Source organism: Stomoxys calcitrans, chromosome 4, assembly GCF_963082655.1.
Source record: "Stomoxys calcitrans chromosome 4, idStoCalc2.1, whole genome shotgun sequence".
Taxonomy (NCBI): domain Eukaryota; kingdom Metazoa; phylum Arthropoda; class Insecta; order Diptera; family Muscidae; genus Stomoxys; species Stomoxys calcitrans.
In genome coordinates this window covers 14404800-14423266 of record NC_081555.1, presented here as the reverse complement: position 1 = coordinate 14423266, position 18467 = coordinate 14404800, and the positions used below count along the sequence as shown (strand labels likewise).

At 33.3% G+C, this 18467-nt stretch overlaps 1 protein-coding gene across 1 annotated transcript in view; it reads left to right on the top strand.

Annotated features, from left to right (window-relative positions):
* Window positions 1–18467, top strand: part of LOC106085775 (uncharacterized) — a 177698-nt gene that overhangs the window by 66403 nt on the left and 92828 nt on the right. The gene's annotated exons all lie outside the window — the stretch shown is intronic.

Here is an 18467-nt window from a genome sequence, read left to right as displayed (position 1 = left end):
TAACGCATCTAAATCCATATATGTACGAGTATGTGAGGGGAGACAAACTTTAGTTGCATATGTATAAGTGAGGACATAAAGAATACCCCTTCTAGAATTGTTACTTATCATACCCATACGCCCTGCTCCGCCTTGCCACCTCTTGCTCATGTTGACTACCCATATTTATATACGGTCCACACAATCCATACATCAGTCCGGGCGTACATGATTATAATTGGACGAAGACAACAATGACGACGAGAGCTGAGTCCACAGCCTCCATGCCCTCCATTAACGTACTATAGAAGACATTTTCAATGAAAGTTTCGTTGGCCGAGCACAAATCCCATCCAACCCAGCGCCCATCCAACCGGCAGCCAGCTTAGCATAGAGCAGCACTTGGACAGACAGACGGACGCACTTATTAACGTAAGAAATAATTGGAATCTGAACAAAAGATGTTTCGTTTTGCTGTTTGCCTTGCGCGCCTTGAGTCTCCAAACTGTCTGGAGACCATGCTTATTATGGGCAACATTGTCGTAATGAATATGCGTTGTGGTCTTTAGCCACAGCAAGGAATTTTGAATTTCCGTTACAGAGCACAGAGAGGCTGGTAGGTAGGTACCCAAGACACACAAAAGTGGGAGGAACCATATCCTGCTAATGAGATTCAAGTTGTTAAAACAACGCCTCCCTTTTTAGCGCAATGGCCAGCAATCCTTTTTTCTTTCAATTGAGAAAAAGAGGAAAACAAAAACAAATAAACAAACGACCACAACGACAGTAAACGCCCCCTGGATCTTAATTTACGCGAAGCTTTGAATGAACTTTGAAAGGGGCGAGAACGAAAGGGATTATGATGATCCAAAGGCAATTAATCAAAAAAGAAGAAGAAGAAAAAGAAGATTGAAGAATTTTCAGTCAATTCAGCCAAGCTAAATAGAAAATCCTATTCAGATTTCCTATAGAAAATTCTATTCAGCCAGACTGAATTGAAGATTTCCTATAGAAAATCCTATTCAGCCAGACTGAATTGAAGATTTTCTATAGAAAATCCTATTCAGCCAGGCTGAATTGAAGATTTTCTATAGAAAATCCTATTCAGCCAGGCTGAATTGAAGATTTTCTATAGAAAATCCTATTCAGCCAGGCTGAATTGAAGATTTTCTATAGAAAATCCTATTCAGCCAGGCTGAATTGAAGATTTTCTATAGAAAATCCTATTCATCCAGGCTGAATTGAAGATTTTCTATAGAAAATCCTATTCAGCCAGGCTAAATTGAAGATTTTCTATAGAAAATCCTATTCAGCCAGGCTGAATTGAAGATTTCCTATAGAAAATCCTATTCAGCCAGGCTGAATTGAAGATTTTCTATAGAAAATCCTATTCAGCCAGGCTGAATTGAAGATTTCCTATAGAAAATCCTATTCAGCCAGGCTGAATTGAAGATTTTCTATAGAAAATCCTATTCAGCCAGGCTGAATTGAAGATTTCCTATAGAAAATCCTATTCAGCCAGGCTGAATTGAAGATTTTCTATAGAAAATCCTATTCAGCCAGGCTGAATTGAAGATTTTCTATAGAAAATCCTATTCAGCCAGGCTGAATTGAAGATTTTCTATAGAAAATCCTATTCAGCCAGGCTGAATTGAAGATTTTCTATAGAAAATCCTATTCAGCCAGGCTGAATTGAAGATTTTCTATAGAAAATCCTATTCAGCCAGGCTGAATTGAAGATTTTCTATAGAAAATCCTATTCAGCCAGGCTGAATTGAAGATTTTCTATAGAAAATCCTATTCAGCCTGGCTGAATTGAAGATTTCCTATAGAAAATCCTATTCAGCCTGGCTGAATTGAAGATTTTCTATAGAAAATCTTATTCGTTATTCTGAAGAGAGTTGGAGACTTCCCTTCCCCTTCTTTATTGTCCTTTTAACTTTGATCATGTTTCTGATAACTATTCGAATTTATTAATAACCCTTGGGCTTTGAAAATTCCTGGCCTCATATTGACAGCAAATACTGCCTTTAAAACCTTGGAAACCTTAAAAAAAATCACAATTCAATGATCCCACATCTCACCTATCAGTGCACGAACTCGAACTCAAACTCATTTAAGTTTTCGCATTGTTGTTGTCTTTTTTGATTCTTTTGAAAATCACCCCAGGAATTTTTTAATTGATACGCCCCAAGATTTTGTAGTGTTTGCTGTGTATGCTGTGGCCGTGTTATGATATCTGCCATGGTATGTGCTATAATTAAAGCTTTTTTCGTTTCGTTTCTTTTTTTGTTTTTGTTTTAATTCATATGGGATTTTGTTTTAATTGTTCTGCCAATGAACAAAGCATTTTTTTAGGAAATCAAAAAAAAAAACACTTCGTTGTTAATTTGTTGCCGTAACCAACAAACAGCAGAAATTAAACCCTACCACTTATAATACACCATAGAGAGTCAGTTGGACAGATGTCGGGACGGACAATGTAGCGATGGGTCGGTCTTGTGATCATCGGAAACAATTAAATGGGCGAATTGCCACAAAAGAAAAACAACAACAACAACACCAACAGCAATAAAATGACAGAGACCTAAAGAAATTTATAACGATCTCGACAATTTTCTGCAAATTTGTTTAAAATATTTAAAACACACTGTTAGAGTTTGTCTTGCTTTGCTTCTTTCCATCTATCCTCCTACCCAGCTCTAGGTATTTAACATGTTGTCTACATGAGCATAATGATTAGAATTGGTAGATAGCGCGTCGGCAAGCCGGCAAATCGAGCAATCGAACAAGCTAAACATCATGTAGAGCAGTTCAGCTTGGCTTCAATTTAATTTTGAGCCTTATAACGGTGGACTTTTGTCGTGCGGTTTCAAACAGGTCATTAAGTACGGTGGGTATAAAGGGAAAGATTTCTTTATAAAAGTTGGGAAAAATTACCTTAGAAAGGAAATTTTAAGAAAATTTAGTATAGAAAAAAAAATTTTTTGAAAAATTTCCTATCGAAAGGAAATATTGAAAAAAGTTACCATAGAGAGAGGTAATTTAAAAAAATTCTCAAAAAAAGAATTTTTTTAGAGATGAATTTTGGAAGAGAAAAAATCATATAAACTCTAAATTTAACAAAAAATTTTTATAAAAATTAACTTTCAAAAAAAATTAAATTAGCAAAAAGTTTATAAAAATCTTATTATAAAATATTTTTTTATAAAAATAAAATTCTAAAATTTTTTTTTTAATAGAATTTAAAAAAAAATATTGAAAATGAACTTTTGACAAAATTTTTCTTTGAGAAAAATTTTTTTCTTTATGAAACTAGCTGACCCGGGCCCGCTCCGCTGCGCCTCTTTTAACTTTATTTGAAACAAAAGTTTTCTTGGAATATTTATTTTCGACAATTAAAGATCTTTTAGTGAAATACCATGCTACGAAAATATTGGGTTGCCCAAAAAGTAATTGCGGATTTTTTTAAAAGAAAGTAAATGCATTTTTAATAAAACTTAGAATGAACTTTAACCAAATATACTTTTTTTACACTTTTTTTCTAAAGCAAGCTAAAAGTAACAGCTGATAACTGACAGAAGAAAGAATGCAATTACAGAGTCACAAGCTGTGAAAAAATTTGTCAACGCCGACTATATGGAAAATCCGCAATTACTTTTTGGGCAACCCAATAGTATACCGCTTGACTAACAGTCTGATTCCCATATCTTTATTGGTCTACGAATTTAAGTTTGGATGTAAGGTGTACTCCATTCTTAAAATACTTTATTTCAGCCCGATATTCTCTCGATATATGATTTAGGGGTGTTTTCGGGGGTTAGGTGGTCCCCAGACACTTGGTCCTGAAAAATATCAGCATAGCGCTCTTCTCTCAAATACCATTTATTTAAACCCCATATTGCCTTTGGTTTAGGGGGGTTAATACCCCCTAAGGGGGATGATGCCCTCAATACATGGTCCTACATTTGGATATCAAACTCGTATTCTACTCCCAAATACCTTTATTTTAGCCCCATATTGCGATGGTCAGTAAAAAATTGCTGTTTGTGGGGTATTTTGGGAAAGGGGTAGACCCCCAGCAAATTGGTCTCTAAAATGGGTATCAATTCTTGCTCTACCCCCCAATACCTTTCATTTAAGCTCCATATTGACATGGTCGGTATATATGCCCTATTTAGGGGTGTTTTAGGGAGTGGGGTGGTCCCCCAAACACTAAGCCCGGAAAATACATCAGCAACCTTTCATTTGAGCCCCATAATGCTTTGGTCGTAAATTTGTCCCCTTTGGGGGATGTTTTTGGGGAAAGGCGGCCGCCAAACACTTGGTCCCATATTTGAATATCAGATTCAAATTCTACACTCAAATACCATTTATTTAAGCCCCATAATCCAAGTCTTGTTTGGGAGGTGTTTTGGGGAAGGGGTGAACCCCCAAAAACGTGGTCCCACCTTTGGATATTAGATTCGTATTCTACTTGCAAATACCTTTCATTTGACTCCCATATTGCCATAGGCGGTAAATATGTCCGATTTAGGAGTGTTTTGAGGGTTGGGGTGGTCCCCCTAACACTTGGTCCGACAATTGGATATCATATACGTTTTCTTATCCTAAATACCTTTCATTTGAGTCCCATATTGTCGTGATTGGTGTCAATATATGTTTGGTGGGTTTTAGGGTGGGGCGGCCCCCTTAGGTACCCCAACCGAAATTTGGATACCAAATTTTTATTTTTAGGGTGCTACATGAGAGCACACAAAATTTCGCTTAAATTACACCACCCATCTGACGTTTCTGAAAACTAGGGTAAGGGGAAGGGTCCGCCCCCCCTTCAAATATCAAAAAATGTAGTACCCTATTTTCACCACGGGATCATTATGCACCATCTGTGAAAATTTCAAGAAAATCAGTTCAGCCCTTTCTGAGTCTATAAGGAACACACAAACGAACCTACGAACAAACACAAAGATTTATACAAATTTTCCTTAGTCATACCTCTTTCCAACCCAGTGTCAACTGAAAATTGCTTCCCCAGAAAAAAAAGGGCGACATTTGGCTTCGTGTCAATTGTTGCTGTTACCATTTTAGTGTTGCTCTGAGCCTTGAATATCATCAAAGTCAGTGGCAGCAATATCATCATCTAACAACAGTTTACCTGAACACCAAGTTGCACACTCCACGCTGCTGCATCTCCCGGGTCCCTTAACCGAAAAACCGACCATCCTTGCCAAAATGCAATTCCCGTTGATATTCAGCAACATGCTTCGCAAAGGTATGGCCAACAATTTAGGCTTTTGTTTACGGTTCTTTTGTTGTTATTGATAGCCTCGCCTGGCGTGAGTTACGCATTTCGATCTTTGAATTCACAGTTTTTTTATGCCGCATTGCAACTGCTGGTGCTTTCTATAGATCTTCTCCGGTATTTTTTTGTGGTGCCCTATGGGCCCCCGAAAAAAAAACACACACACACACGGCCATTTCATTTGTTTTTATTGTCATCTTTGTCGCAGTCATCGACAACGATGATGATGATGACGATGACGACAACGACAACGTTGTCCTCATCATTGGGTGCAGACTAAAACAACGACATATGGACTGGCAAAAGTTTGCGGTTAGATTCTGTTTTCATTTGTTTTTTTGGGGTTTTTTTTTTTGCTTCCTTCTTCTCTTTTTTTTCGGTTCATATTGAAGATGAGAGTTCTCTGCCAGCCTGAATGTCATTTGTTTTTGAGGTTATTCTTATTATCAACACCGGCTCTATTGAACATTTGTGAAAAGGGTACACAAACATACATCAATCGTGTACGTCTTTGTCTGCGCGCGCTCTACTACCGCGTCTGCGTTTGCCTTGGTGCTCTTCACCTTTCTTTCATCTGCCATTGGTGATGTTGACGATGTGGACTTTTTCTTTAGAAAACTTCCAATATTCACATTTAAATGCTCATACATATGTATAGGGATTTGCAAATGAATAGAGGTCAGAGGCGGAAAGAAAGGAGGGCAAAAACCAATCACAAAATTCCCTACTGATAAATTTTTAGAAAATTGTCACAATATTTTCCCTTTATAAGTAAGAGTGCAAATTTTGCCCATCAGAATGCAAATTTTGCCCTTTATAAGTATGAGTGCAAATTTTGCCCATCAGGGGTAAACTTCTCAAATATCACTGAATGTCCGATAAAAGTTTAAGCTCAATGATAAGGAAAATCCTTTCTATAGCCAATTCGGAATGGCGTGCCCCAGTGCGATACCCCTTTGGGGAGAATTTTTTATCAGGCATAGTACCACACAAATATCATAAGAAAAGGTTTACCACCGCATTAAGAGCGGATAACCAACCAACCAAAAATTTTTTTTGATATTCTCGCCGGGAATCACTTCCAGGTTATCAGCGTTATAGGCGGACATGCTAACATTTGCACTACAATGGCCTCCTGCTCTTTATGAAAAAAATTGCAAATTTGCCCATGAACATTCCATTAGGAAACAGGGGCAAACAGCTCACACATGAATGTATGCTGTCCGATTCAAGTTTTAAGCTCAATGATAAGTGGTCTCCTTTTTATATCCAAGTCCAAAAGGCGTGTCGCAATGCGACACCACTTAGTAGAGAAGTTTTAACATGGCAGGATACCTCACACATGTAGCCAGCATTAGTATGGGGATAACCAACGCTGAAAATTTTCCTGATGTTCACGCCAAGGTTTGAACCCAGGCGTTCGGCATCATAGACGGACTTGCCAACCTCTGCCTCACGGTGACCTTCAGTTTTCTATACTACTAAATTTCCTATGAACATTAAGCAACAGGGGATACTTATCCCATAGTAAGGACATTTTCGTAAATTTCCCCAATATTTCATAAAATTGTATATTTATGGGAAATTTACCCCAAAATTTCTTACAGGAAGGAAATTTTCCCAAAATTTCCTGCTGGAAGGAAATTTTCCCAAAATTTCCTGCTGGAAGGAAATTTTACCAAAATTTTATTCTGGAATGAAATTTTCCTAATTTTCTTCAATATTTCCCCTTTAAAGCTAATTTTTCCAAATTTTTTTAAAATTTCCCTTCAATTTTGTCCAAAAAATCCCTTTAATACAAAATTTTTCTAAATTTCCCTTAAATAAAAATTTTTTCAAAATTTTCCTTTAATAGGAACTTTTTTCAAAATTTCCCTTAAATAAGAAATTTTTTTCTAAATTTCCCTTTAATATCGTAGATAATTCGGCTTGAGGTCATGAAATTTGGTACATGTCCTTTCATAGGAATTTTTTTTAAAAATTTCTTCAAAATTCCCTACTGGATGGAAATTTCCAATATTTCCCTTTAAAAGGTAATTTTTCTAAATTGTTTTAAAATTTCCCTTCAATTTTTTCCAAAAAAATCCATTTAATACAAAATATTCCTAAATTTCCCTTAAATAGGAATTTTTTTTAAATTTTCCTTTAAAAGGAAATTTTTTCACAATTTTCCTTTAAAAGGAAATTTTTTCAAAATTTCCCTTAAATAAGAAATTTTTTCTAAATTTACCTTTAATTTCGAAGATAATTCGGCTTGAGGTCATGAATTTTGGTACATGTCTTTTCATAGGATTTTTTTTTTATTCTCTTAAATTTTCCAAAACTTCCTACTGGATGGAAATTTTCAAAATTTTCTTCAATATTTCCCTTTAAAAGGTAATTTTTCTAAATTGTTTTAAAATTTCCCTTCAATTTTTTCCAAAAAAAATCCCTTTAATACAAAATTTTTCGAAATTTCCCTTAAATAGGAATTTTTTTCTAAATTTTCTTTTAAAAGGATTTTTTTTTAAATTTTCCTTAAATAGGAATTTTTTCAAAATTTCCCTTAAATAAAAATTTTTTTCTAAATTTCCCTTTAATTTCGTAGACAATTCGGCTTGAGGTCATGAAATTTGGTACATGTCTTTTCATAGGAATTTTTTTTTATTCTCTTAAATTTTCCAAAACTTCCTACTGGATGGAAATTTTCAAAATTTTCTTCAATATTTCCCTTTTAAAGGTAATTTTTCCAATTTTTTTTTTAAATTTCCCTTAAATTTTGTCCAAAAAATCCATTGAATACTAAATTTTTCTAAATTTCCCTTAAAAAAGAATTTTTTTCTAAATTTTCCTTTAAAAGGAAATTTTTTCAAAATTTTCCTTAAATAGGAAATTTTTCCTAAATTTCCCTTTAATTTCGTCAATAGTTTGGCTTGAGGTCATGAAATTTAGTACATGTCGTTTGATAGGAAATTTTTTGAAGATTTCTCTTCAATTTTGACAAAATTTCCTACTGAAGAGAAATTTTCAAAATGTTCTTTAATATTTTCCGTTTAAAGATAATTTTTCCAATTTTTTTTTTTAAATTCCCCTTTAATTCTGCCTAAAAAATCCCTTTAATAGGAAATTTTTCTTAATTTCCCTTAAATAGGATTTTTTCTAAATTCACCTTTAAAAGGAAATTTTTTAAAAATTTTCCTTAATTGAAATTTTTTTCTAAATTTTCCTTTAAAAGGAAATTTTTCAAAATTAATTTTTTTCTAAATTTGCCTTTAAAAGCAACTTTTTCAAAATTTCCCTTAAATAGGAAATTTTTTCTAAATTTCTCTTTAAAACGAAATTTTTTGGAAAATTTCTCTTCAATTTTCTCAAAATTTCCTACTGGAAGGAAATTTTAAAAATTTTCTTCAATATTTCCCGTTTAAAGATAATTTTATCTAAATTTCCCTTAAAAAAAATTTTTTTCTAAATTTCCTTTAATTTCGTAGATATTGGGTTGCCCAAAAAGTAATTGCGGATTTTTCATATAGTCGGCGTTGACAAATTTTTTCACAGCTTGTGACTCTGTAATTGCATTCTTTCTTCTGTCAGTTAAATAGGAAATTTTTTCTAAATTTCTCTTTAAAACGAAATTTTTTGGAAAATTTCTCTTCAATTTTCTCAAAATTTCCCGTTTAAAGATAATTTTACCTAAATTTCCCTTAAATAAAGTTTTTTTCCAAGTTTCCTTTAATTTCGTAGATATTGGGTTGCCCAAAAAGTAATTGCGGATTTTTCATATAGTCGGCGTTGACAAATTTTTTCACAGCTTGTGACTCTGTAATTGCATTCTTTCTTCTGTCAGTTATCAGCTGTTACTTTTAGCTTGCTTTAGAAAAAAAGTGTAAAAAAAGTATATTTGATTAAAGTTCATTCTAAGTTTTATTAAAAATGCATTTACTTTCTTTTAAAAAATCCGCAATTACTTTTTGGGCAACCCAATACAATAGTTCGGCTTGAGGTTATGAAATTTGGTACATGTTCTTTAAATAGGAATTTTTTTTCTAAATTTCACTTTAATAGGAAATTTTTTTATAAATTTCTCTCCAATTTTCTCAAAATTTCCTACAGGAAGGAAATTCTCAAAATTTTCTTCAATATTTCCCGTTTCAAGATAATTTTTCCAAATTTTGTTTAAAATTTCCCTTCAATTTTGCCCAAAAAATCCCTTTTGTGGGAAATTTTTTTCAAAATTTCCCTCTGGTTAGGTTAAGTTAGGTTGAAAAGAGGGTGCAGATATAATTCCACCCCATGCCACTATGGACATACACCTAAGCCAGTAATCGGCTTGTTGTGCGCTCTAAAAACTGTAGAGCAACCTCAAAAAAAAAGAAGTTTTAAGCTAGGAATTCCGTGCTACTTACAAAATCATTTATTGATTTCAATACCACTCCCCTAAGTTGGTTCATGTCTAGTATTATGTCTCCACCTAAGTGCCGGTATCTGTTAGACGCGAAAGTCGGACAATGATAAAGGAAATGCTTCAACGTCCTCATCATCTTCCCCGCATGCCCTACACATGCTCTCACTTGCCGCACCGATTTTGCAAAAGGGAGCTCGTAGTATTTTGTGTCCTGTTATGATACCAATAGCTATACTGACCTCCTTTTCCTTTCAGTAATAGCCTCGTCTTCTCACGATCTGGATCCCCCCATAGGATTTTCGTTGTCATACCGACCGTTTCGCTGTTCTACTCGTCGCCCACTCCCTTAACTCGGACGGCTTCGGGTTAACAAAGTTTATTGACGGCAGTCCTCTGGCCTTCACCGCCAAATCGTGTGCTCTTCCATTCCCCATTCCCCCTTTCTCCGTTATGGCCCGTCACCCAAACGATGCGGATTTTCCCATCCTTAGAGAAGGCGTTAATCTCCTTCTTTAACTGCAAGACTGTTCGTGACATTAACGTCCTGGTTGTTATTGCCCTTATGGCAATTCTATTATCGGTAAAGATGTTTACACTCGACGTCCTCCCCTTAGCACCACAACACTTCACGCATTCCGTGACCGCCCGGATCTCTGTCTGCAAGACCGTATTATGCACTCTAAAATAGATCTCAGTCCCTGAGTTCTCAATGTAAGCCTGTGGGCCCACTCTGTCCTCTAGCTTTGATCCATTCCTGTAACATGATTGTCCAGATGGCGATACTAGGGTTCCGTCAATCCAAGACTGTGCCAAAGGCAGACGTGCCTTGCATTCGACTTCAAGGTTCATCTCAGGTACCTGATCGGAAACCTCTTCCCTTCCTTCCAGGTTTCCTATTGTCGCCTAGATTATACCCCATTCTCAATCCATTCTTCCATCGCCTTAAGTCTCACAGACGTAGGGGCTGCCTCACACTTAATCTGTATGTCAATGGGTCGGATATCTAGAATAGTTTCCAGTGCCCTAGTGGGCGTGGTCCTCATCGCTTCGCCTATGCCAAGACAACATGTTCTCTGAACCTGCTGTATGTTCCTTATGTTGCACTTTTTCCTCCATAGCAGTCCACCAAACTACTGAGGCGTCAGTAAGTATTGGTCTAATCACGCTCCTGTAGAGCCAGTGGACTATCCTAGGATTCAGGCCCCATTTGGAGCCTACGGCCCGTCTACATAGTGCCCAAGATCTGTGAGCCTTCTCAGTACGCTCCTGATTGTGACATTTCCAGTTTCAGTTTCCTGTCCAAGATCACACCTAAGTATTTGACCTTGTCAGACATCGAAACCGTTTTATTGAGGAAACGTGGCGGGTCAAATAGACCCACCTTCGACTTCCTAGAGAATGGGCATATTTCAGTCTTCTCTGAATTAATTTTGAGATTCCGGGGTCTAGCCCAGTCATATGCCATAGGCAAGACCCTTTCGACCCTTCTGCATAGATGGTTCGTATCCTTACCCCTTAGAAGTATTATAACATCTTCGGCGTAGCAGACGGGTTCAAATCCCTCCTCAGTCAGCATCCGTAATAGGTTTTTTTGAGGTGGTCACCCATAGGAGTGGCGTTAAAATGCCCCCCTGTGGCGGGACTTGGGCCACTTTCTCCATTATTTTTATGTCATGGGACACACAATTTATTCCCCCGTTCCTTAGCATATGGTCCGGGTCCACCCGGTATTGGTCTATGGATTGGATCAGTGTGTCGGTCCGCACATAGTTAAAAGCCCCCTCGATGTCAATGCATACCTCCGGTGAGTACGTTTTGGCATCGTAGGATTCTTCTATTTTATGCACAACCTCGTGCAGGGCAGTCTCCACCGACCTTCCCTTTGAGCAGTTCGCTGGATCTCCTACTCTTTATCATGGTGTCCACAATACGTTCCATGGTTTTGAGTAGAAAGGACGTAAGGCTTATGGTTCTGTAGGCCTTTGGTGGTGGTGCATAACTTGCCTTGCCGGGCTTGGGTATAAACACCACTCTTCCCTTCTGCCAGGCTCTCGGAGTATATGCAAGTCCTAGGCACTCGGTGAAGATTTTGGCCAGACTAGGCGCCAGATAGTCTGTCTCTTTCTGTAGTAACGCCGGAAATATTCCATCAGATCCAGGTGGCTTAAATGGTTTGAAGCTCCTCGAGGATTCCTTCACCATAAATTCCGTTATTATAAACCTTCAATCAAAGTCATTATTCCAAGATTCCGGCGTCTCCGCGAGTCCCTTCGTATCCTGTGGAAAATGGGTTTTCCTCAAAAGCCTCAACAAGTTCTCCGTTGTCAATGCTCGTTGAATTTTTTTGAATTTCCCTTTAATAGAAAATTTCATCAAAATCTCATTCATAAAAAGTTTTTAAAATTTCCTCAGCAAATTTTCGCAAAATTTGTCTACTGATAGAAAGTTTTTGGAAATTTTCACAATATTTCCCTTTTATGAGTAGTTTTTCAAAATTTCCCTTTAATGGGAAATTTTTGCAAAATTTTCTTTCCAAACAACATTTTTTTCAAAATTTCCTCCAACAAGGAAAATTTGGGAAATATCCTCCCTTTATGTATAGGTAATTTTGTTAAAATGGGAAATTTTCAAAAATTCCCTTTAATAGGAAATTTTATCAAAATTTCTTTCAACACGAAGATTTTCCAAATTTCTTAAGCTAATTTGCACAAAATTTCCCTTCGTTAGAAAATTTTTTGCAAATATCTTTGCTGTAGGACATTTTGAAAAAAACCAAAAATTTCTCTAAAGGCCTTCTTTATCATCATCAAAGGCAAACCCCATGTCGAACTCCATCTCCCGTGTTGTGTTATGGTTTTTGTTAATGCCTCGTTACATTTTTTTTTTTTTTGTTTTTTTTTTATGAAAATTGGAAGTATGCGGTTTGAATATGGCAACGCAGTTTACTCGCTCTCTATTCATTTAATTTGCAGTTCATTTGAATGTGTCATTGTTGGGCTGCTTTCGTTCCTTCATCTATATTCGTTCGTCTTGGGCTTTGCTCTGGTTCTTCGATACTTAAGCGTATTCATTGAGTTTTCAATGGGCTGTTCTATCTATGCTCGTTGTACAGATGGTTGGGTAGAGGATCACTTCACTTGGCCCATTGCTGAAGTTCGGCTCACTACACTTCGCTACATTTCAGTGCAGCTCAACAGTTTAGTTGGGTAGTTTAAGATATCATTAAGTATTTTATACTAATTTAAGTTGTTAACTTATTATTTCGGAGTGGACATTGTAATTTAATTTTAATTGGCTCTATGGGCTTTTAAGAAAGAAAAAATTATTGCTTCGTTTGTGTGGATGGATGGATGGATGGCTTCTTTTGGGCTGGCCAATTGGTCTTTTGGTCTGGAAGTTTTTTTTTTTTTTTTTAATTTGTGGCGGAGTTTGTGGTTTGTGATGTGATGTGAACTCCTCTAACCCTAGTTGCAAACGATGACCTGGCATTCAAAGCTCATCGTGTATGGAAGCTCCTCCTTGTAGCATGGCTATACTCTCCACTTGTTTTTCTCACTCTCCTTTTGCGGCAAACAAAGCAATACCTCAGTGTTGCCAAAGAAATTTGATTAGAAATTTCAATAAAAAAAAAAAACAAATTTTGGAAATTCCATAGAAGAGAATTTCCACAATAGGGAAATTTTACTAAAAATTTCCCAAAAGAAAAAAAGTGTAGCACAATTCCTATAAAAAAATTTGGGAAAATTGTTTTTGGATGGAAATATTCATAAAATTTCCCATAAAAGGGAAATTTTTTAACAAATATTCCCATTAGAGGGAATTTTTTTAACAAATTTTCCCATAAGAGGGAAATTTTAATAAAATAAATTATTAAAATTTCCCATAAAAAAAATTCAAAATTTCCCATGAAAAGGAAAATTTGAGGAAATTTTCTATATAAAGGAAATTTGATCAAATTTTCGATAAAAAGGAAATTTTGACAATATTTCCCATAAAAAGGATAATCTGAAAAAAATTTTCTCTAGGCATAAAAAGTTTTCCAAAACAAAGGAAAATTTTAATAAAATTCCCATTGAAAGGACAATATGACCCAAAAACTCCCATAAAAAGGAAATTTTAATTAAATATTGACAAAATAGACATAGAAGGAATTTTTAATAAAAATTTCCCATGAAAGGGAAATTTTGACTAAATTTCATATGAAAAAGAATTTTGGTGCAAATTTCCCATAAAAAGGGAAATTTGAGCAAATTCTCTATATAAAGGTAATTTTAATAATATTTTCCATAAAAAGGAAATTTTCACAATATTTCCCATTAAAAAGGATATTTTGAAAAATTTTCAAAAGTTTTCCAAAAAAAGGGAAATTTTAATAAAATTCCCATAGAAAGGAAATTATGCTCCAAAAATTCCCATAAAAAGGAAATTTCCATTAAATATTGACAAAATATGCGCATAAGGGATATTTAATAAAAATTTCCTATAAAAAGGAAATTTTAACTAAATTTCCCATTAAAAGGGAAATTTCGACTAAATTTCCCACAAACAGGAAATTTTGACTAAATTTCGTATAAAAAAGAATTTTGGTCCAAATTTGCTATGAAAAGGGAAACGTGAGCCAAAATTCTATATAGAGGAATTTTTATCAAATTTTCCCTTAAAAGAAAATTTTGACAATATTTCCCATTAAGAAGGATATTTTAAAAAAATTTCTATAGGCATAAAAAGTTTTCCAAAAAAAAAGGAAAGTTTAATAAAATTCCCATAGAAAGGAAATTATGACCCCAAAACCTAAAAAAAGGAAATTTCAATTAATTATTAAAAAAAAGGCATGCAAGGATTTTTAATAAAATTTCCATAAAAAGAAATTTGTACTAAATTTCCTATAAAAAAGACATTTGGTCCAAATTTCCCATCAAAAGGAAAATTTGAGGAAATTTTCTATATAAAGGAAATTTTGATCAATTTTTCCACAAAAAAAATTTGACAATATTTCCTATTAAAAAAATAATTTTGAAAAAATTTTCTATGGGCATGAAAAGTTTTCCAAAAAAAAGGGAAATTTTAATAAAATTCCCATAGAAAGGAAATTATGCTCCAAAAATTCCCATAAAAAGGAAATTTTCATTAAATATTGACAAAATATGCGCAGAAGGGATATTTAATAAAAATTTCCCATAAAAAGGAAATTTTAACTAAATTTCCCACAAACAGGGAATTTTGACTAAATTTCGTATAAAAAAGAATTTTGGTCCAAATTTGCTATGAAAAGGGAAACGTGAGCCAAAATTCTATATAGAGGAATTTTTATCAAATTTTCCCTTAAAAGAAAATTTTGACAATATTTCCCATTAAGAAGGATATTTTAAAAAAAAATTTCTATAGGCATAAAAAGTTTTCCAAAAAAAAGGAAAGTTTAATAAAATTCCCATAGAAAGGAAATTATGACCCCAAAACCTATAAAAAGGAAATTTCAATTAATTTTTAAAAAAAGGCATGCAAGGATTTTTAATAAAATTTCCATAAAAAGAAATTTGTACTAAATTTCCTATAAAAAGACATTTGGTCCAAATTTCCCATCAAAAGGAAAATTTGAGGAAATTTTCTATATAAAGGAAATTTTGATCAATTTTTCCACAAAAAAAAATTTGACAATATTTCCTATTAAAAAAATAATTTTGAAAAAATTTTCTATGGGCATGAAAAGTTTTCCAAAAAAGAGAAATTTTAATAAAATTCCCTTAGAAAGGAAGTTATGACCCAAAAAATCCTATAAAAATGAAATTTCAATTAAATATTGACAAAATATGCACAGAAGGGATATATAATAAAAATTTCCCATAAAAAGGAAATTTTAACTAAATTTCCCATAAAAAAGAATTTTGGGTCCAAATATCGCATGAAAAGGAAAATTTGTGCAAAATTTCTATATAAAGGAAACTTTGATCAAATTTTCCATAAAAAGGAAATTTTGTCAATATTTCCCATTAAAAAGAATATTTTGAAAAAATTTTCTATAGGCATAAAAAGTTTTCCCAAAAAAAGGGAAATTTTAATAAAATTCCCATAGAAAGGAAATTACGACCCCAAAACCTAAAAAAGGAAATTTCAATTAAATATTGACAACATATGCACAGAAGGGATATTTAATAAAAATTTCCCATAAAAAGGAAATTTTAACAAAATTTCCCATTAAAAGGGAAATTTTTACTAAATTTCCCACAAACAGGAAATTTTGACTAAATTTCCCGTAAAAAGGAAATTTCAACTAAATTTCCTATAAAAAAAGAATTTTTGTCCAAATTTCCCATGAAAAGGGAAACTTGAGCCAAAATTCTATATAGAGGAAATTTTGATAAAATTTTTCTTAAAAAGGAAATTTTGACAATATTATAATAAAAAAAGGGAAAATTCAATAAAATTTCCTTTCTATAGGAAGAAAGGAAATTATGACCCAAAAACCTATAAAAATTAAATTTCAATTAAATATTGAAAAAAATATGCATGCAAGGATTTTTAATAAAATTTCCCATAAAAAGGAAATTTTTACTAAATTTACTATAAAAAAGAAATTTGGTCCAAATTTCCCATGAAAAGGAAATTTTTATCAAAATTTTCCATAAAAAGGACTTTTTGACAATATTTCTCATTACAATTAATATTTTGAAAAAAATTTCTATAGTCATAAAAAGTTTTCCAAAAAAAAAAGAGAAATTTTAATAAAATTCCCATAGAAAGGAAATTATGACCCAAAAAATCCTATAAAAACGAAATTTCAATTAAATATTGACAAAATGTGCAAAAAAGGATTTTTAATAAAAATTTCCCATAAAAAGGAAATTTTGACAAAATTTTCTATGAAAAAGAATTTTGATCCAAATTTCCCATGAAAAGGAAAATTTGGCAATATTTCCCATTAAAAAGGATATTTTGAAAAAAATTTTCCATAGACATGAAAAGTTTTCCAAAAAATCGAAATTTTAATAAAATTCCCATAGAAAGAAAATATGACCCAAAATCCTATAAAAAGGAAATTTCAATTAAATATTGACAAAATATGTACAGAAGGGATTTTTTTAATAAAATTGCCCATAAAAAGGAATTTTTAACTAAATTTCCTATAAAAAAGAGTTTTGTTCCAAATTTCCCATAAAAAGGAAATTTAGACAAAATTTGCTCAACAAATTTCCAAATTTGGTAAAAAAATCTATTGAAAACCATAAGCCTATAAAGCTTGCGGCAACAAGGGAAATTTTAATAAAATTTTCCATAGAAAGGAATTTCTTACTCTGATTCTTATAGAAAGGAAATTTCAATCAAATATTGACGAAATATGCATAGAAGGGATTTTTTAATAAAATTTTCCTTAAAAGGGTAATTTTGACTAAATCAGCTATAAAAAGGAATTTTTGACAAAATTTCCCTTAAAAAGGTAATTTTGACTAAATCAGAAATATTGGACAAAATTTCCTCTAGAAATATTTTTTACAAAATTTCCCATAAAAAGGAAATTTTGACAAAATTTCCTACTTTTGTCAAAATTTTGTCTATACTTATTTGTCTATAAAATTTTCTATTGAAAACCATTTATAGGCTTGCGGGAACACTGCCTTCCATTTTAATAAAATTTCCCATCTCTATGGGATTTATTCCTCTAATTCCTATAGAAAGGAAATTTCAATCAAATATTGACATAATATGCATAGAAGGGATTTTTTAATAAAATTTCCCTTAAAAAGGTAATTTCGACTAAATCAGCTGTAAAAAGGAATTTTGTACAAAATTTTCCATAAAAAGGATATTTTGACAAAATTTCCCACAAAAAAGGAAATTTTAACATTTCCCATAAAAAGGAAATTTTGACAAAATTTCCCATAAAAAAGGAAATTTTAAAAAATTTCCCATAAAAAGGATATTTTGACAATATTTCCCACAAAAAAGAAAATTTTGACAAAATTTCCCATAAAAAAGGAAATTTTGAAAAAATTTCAAATAAAAAGGGAATTTTGTACAAAATTTCCCATAAAAAGTGATTTTGTACAAAATTTGCCATAAAAAGGTAATTTTGACAAAATTTCCCCTAAGCATTTCCCTTGCTGCCGCATGCCTATAAATTGTTTTCTATAAAAAATTTTGTAAAAAAATATTTTTAGAGGAATTTTTTTCAAAATTTCCTTTTTATGGGAAATTTTGTCAAAATTTCCTCTAGAATTATTATTCTAAAAAATTTTTTTTAGAAAACAATTTATTAACTTGCGGCAACACTGCCTTGCTTGTAATTGCTTTTCTGTTATTAAACTCTGCCTCGGCTGCAGTCTGCGCCATCTGCTGTAATTACTACACACTCTCGGGCTCTCTGCCATCAGGTATTACCTGCATTCGAATCGAAAATAGCAACTACACGACCGCAAAGCAGGAAAAAACCAGCCGATTCGTTATAATTACGCTGCAACGAATTGGCCTAAACCAAATCAACAACAAAAAAAACGTAGTGAAGGAAAATTAAAGAAAAAACTCCTCGCTGGCACACACACACACATGCACACACTTAGACATTCTCACACCGACATTGGCTCAAGTGTAATTTTTTTTTTCAAGCGGTGAGATTTGATATCCTATGTCTGTTCACACAAAACTAACTGCAAGTTGAGTTGGCTGACTTGCTAGCTGGCTGGCTGGTTGATTTGCTGTTGTAGTTTTTGTTGCGGTTTAAGGCTGTGCCGCCGCCATCGCCGCTGTTGTTTAATAATGCTCCGACGCGCTAACCAATTAAGGTACGGCACCCTCAAATGAAACGAAATTACA